The sequence below is a fragment of the Tyto alba genome, unplaced genomic scaffold (assembly GCF_018691265.1).
Source record: "Tyto alba isolate M040663 unplaced genomic scaffold, T.alba_DEE_v4.0 Super-Scaffold_21, whole genome shotgun sequence".
Classification (NCBI taxonomy): Eukaryota; Metazoa; Chordata; class Aves; order Strigiformes; family Tytonidae; genus Tyto; species Tyto alba.
Window position 1 is genome coordinate 1,255,485 of NW_024881295.1, and position 4,286 is coordinate 1,259,770.

Below are 4,286 nucleotides of genomic sequence, written 5' to 3' on the forward strand. Positions count from 1 at the left end.
ACAAATATTTTACATGTAGTTGAAGCTTCATCACAGTTATTCTGGGGCAACGTGTTTTATCTAGGACCCCAAACTTTACCACAAAGTTCTGGTTGGGATTTTAATTTTGTGTCAGCACTAGAGATGATTCCTAAGCCGCAGCATTCATATCTGGAAGTCTTTGTGGTTTTGGTTGAGCCACTTTACCAACTTGTAAACAGTTTTCAACTTCCGTGAGTGCTTATCTACTTGACGGGTAGATTGGCATTTACAAGTTAGGATGCTGCGATTCAGGCAATTCACTATGCCTGGAGTGCTGGCGAGACTTTCTCAGTTTGGTGGGGTGAGTAGGAGAAATGAAGCAAGAACATGAGCTTTTGTATTGGGACAAGAAGGTTCTTTCAGTGTGTTGTGTGGATTTTTGGAATGTTGGCTAGAAATAAGCTGTAGTAGTTATTTGTGCCCTTTTGTGAAAAGTACACAAAACTGCAGGTTTCAGGGTTAACACCTGCTCTTTGGAGAGACATCCATGGATCACTCATGGTTTGAGAGCCTTATTGTGAAGGTTTCCAGACTCCCTTGGACATAGTTCCATAGTTCTCCAAAGCTCTGTTCCAATTAACAAATTTAAAGCCTACAATCTCAAAGATTGCGCTAGATTTCTGGGCCAAAATTTCAGAAGATTCGCAGTTCTTTGAATGTTCTTGGTGTAGGAGCCAAGAAGGAGAAGCATAGAACAGTTTACACTATGTTGCCTCCAAGCTTTCTGACCCAGTCAGTTCCTGCTTCTTTTGCTGTGTTTGTCCAGGTGTGTTCTCAATTCCTTGCTTGGCTTTGATGCAGTGGACAAAATCTACTGTCAAGCGAGCAAGAAGTGGGTGCAGCAGTCCACACTGGCATTATGGAGAGATTCTTTCAAGGGATTCCATTATGTTACAGATGCTGGTCAGGTTGCAGAAACTTTATGGCCTTACAGATTTTTATGAGCCCTGCATGGACTGCGAAATATCCTTAATGCAAAAGTATATTTCACTATCGGAACACGAGGATATCAGATTTCATTGTCTTTGAAGATGGTGCTGTTCTATGCCTCTCTCAATACTTGGCTTCTACAGAGTTATAGAGTGTGTGTACATGTGTGTAAGAGGCGAGCTGGAAATGTCAGTGATTAGGAGCATGAAGTTTGTGATTGGAAAGGAAAGAAGGCAACACCAGAGGAGGCTGTAGGCCTGTATGAAGCTGGTGATGAGTGTCTACAGGGGAATCAATAATGATTTGTTTGCTTTGATGAATTATTCTGCACTACAGGCTCTCTAACAGATGAGATTCTTTAAAGAAACCAAATACTTCCTCCTCTCTGCACAGTGTCCTGTCAAAGTACTCTGCAGGCATCAGTGCTTCTCCAGTACTCTTCTCATACAGAACATTGATACTATTGCCTTTTTGTTTTCTTCAAAGATATTAGAACATTGGAGTGATTTCCAAGGTGCCATTGCTCCTGGTCCTCATTCTGAACCACGGACGTTGTCTTCCATGATCACAGGTGGGACCTTTACTAAGTCTCTTCTTCTTCCTTTTCATTTTTGATTCAGATTATTTGTGGAGAACAGGTATCTATATGGTTTTGCATTGCCAGTATGTACTGCATCCTTTGCTCCAGCTGAACAGTGTGTTTTCGGGAGGGGGAGATCCATTACTCCCTATGGGTCTCTTGGCCCAGGACTTCTACCCCAAAGGCCTTCTCTGAGTCCCTTGAGAGAAGGAAACTGCAGAACTAGAAACTGTGCACAGCTTTGCTGTGCTTTCTCTATTTGAGAGGCTTTGTTTGAGTCCAGGACACCTGTGCAGCTGCCTTCAGTGCAGAGCCTTCAAATGTTGGATTCTGTGACCAAGAGCTGGGTTTGCTGAAGCCAAGCAAGGAATAGAGAGTGCACCTGGGCAAACACAGCAGGAGGAGCACTGCGGGACAGGGTCAGAGAGAACTCCCCAGCGCTGGCCCTGGTGAGTGCAGCTCCTGTCAGAAGTCTGTCAGAAGCTGGCCCTTTCTGGCTGTGGTTTATTGATTTATGACAAATGTGGCTGGTGCTTTCTGTAAGAAAATCTCAGATTTTAGACAAAAATATACAAGTTTGCCTGCCATTCTCAGTAACATGACCTTCCATCGCAAAGAAACAAGAATGGGGAGAATGTGTCCATCAAAATAAAAAGTGTCCAGTCTTCCTTGCCTAGGAGCCTAGCACTGATTTAGAACAACTCAAAGCTGGTTTCTGAAATCAGCTGGGATATCTGACCTCTTGACGGTTATGTCAATCAGTTGAGCAGTGAAATTCTTACTTGAGACAACGGCAATGCTAGCACTAATAGCTCCTGTCCATAACGTATAGCCAGCGTGATGCATGCATGTTCTAGAGTGATCTAGTGATCAAGATAAAATGGACATCAGTCTTCCCAGCCTCAGCTGGAATAAGAGTAGGGGGAGCATTGGGAAGAGGGATCCCAAGTTAGCTGGAAATTTTTAGGCATCCTGGCACCTGGTTTTGCCAGAGATCCCAGCTGCCTGCTTGAGTAGCACCATGTTGGGACCCAGATATGGAAAGCTTATGCTGCATCAGCACCATTAAAGAGCTCTAGGAAATATTTCCAGGTGCAGAACTGTAGCTGTCTGTATTTTTAGGCACATTTCAGCCTGGGCTAGCTAAGGCTGTCTCACTCAAGTCTTAGGTGGAAGTTGTGAGTTAATGCAATCTGTGTACCACTCACAACGGGCAGTTTACTTGGTGACCATGCTTTTCTGGAGGCCAGGCTAGTTAAACAGCACAATTGTCTACCCTTCTGTACAGGTTGTCATCAATGCTAGAACATGTCCCACACGTTTAATTTGTGAGTTTTAACCTGACCCTCAGGTTCAAAAACAGAATCAAAAGGCTATATCCCTCTACCCTAGACCCTTCAGATCCAGACATGAACAATGCAGAACAGGAACCAGTCCCTGAGGCCCCCTCCTTGCTAATGGGTATTGCAAAGAGCTGGTGGAGACTTCTGTTGGGCAGTGTGTATTTCCATTTTCCTCACTGTATGCAGGGAAGTAAAAGGCAATGTAATTAGCTCATTACTGATTGCTGGCTGTTGGCAGTGTTGCTACAGAGTTTCCTTGTACTGATACGAGGATTTTCTCCCATTCTCAAACTAAACAGCCTAAGGAGATCTGCATCTGCATAATCTGATCCAGAGCTACTGAGCCTCTGTCCTGAATGACAGCACTGCATACTGTGTGCTGGGGTGAGCTCTTGCTGCTGGCTGCACAGCAGCAATCCATCTCCAGCTGAAACAAAAGGACACAAGTGGCAAGTGATCAGGACCTGGCCTGGGTCACTGATCAACAAAGTTCTCTCTGTTTCTTTTCCATGAAAAGTCCATTTGGTCAGATGTTTCCATGGCAGCCTCGCAGGAGGGGATGTTCTGAACTGATGGATGGCAGCCAATGCAGCTGCTATTGGCTGAGGGGCACTTGGCACAGTACACCCATCTCCACTGCTGCCCGAGTATAATCTCAGGAGAGAGGAAGAGGTGGGGAGAGGCTGGCTCCTCCCTCCATCCCACCTCTTCATTTAGGCTGTTCTAGAAAGAAAGTACCCCCCTAAAAACAGCCTCAGTGATTTCAGAGGAAGAGGACTGTTGGAGATTGGTCAGCAAGAGCCCCCAGGATGAGGATAGCCATCCTCCTGAGCCTTCTGTTCCACATCGTGGCTGCTTTTCACCAACTGTGAGTGATGCTGAACTTCCTTTTCAGTCTCTTTCATGAAGGCATCAGTCTAGGTAGATAGACCACATTCCATGCCATCAGCTCTCCTGCTTCTTGCTCTATCAGATCACCCCAAAGGGTAGCTGACTTGTTTACCTTGCCTCCCATGCATTCGACTGAATCTTCTGAGTTAAAATACGAGCCACCTTTTGGGGGGGGCTTTCAAGTCAGACCTTAGGCCCAGGGACATTTGTTTCTCCAGTTGCCATGCCAGATCAAATCACTGGTGTTGACTGTAAAGTTATGAGGCCACTTCTGAAGACTGCAAGGAATGTTTATGGGGAGTTCAGGAGATGACTGGAGTAAAGTGTTTGAAAAAGACTATAGGGCTGTACTTAATCAAGCAGAAACTTTCTCAGGTTATTATTGAAGCAATCCTCTGGGTTCACTGTTGCTTTTGAATATTGACTGCATCCAGGGCACATTGCTGAAGAATTCTACAGTAGTGGGCTACTGTAAAGAAGCTCTCTTGCATCTCTGAGCCTTCAGCCTGATGCCACCTCTG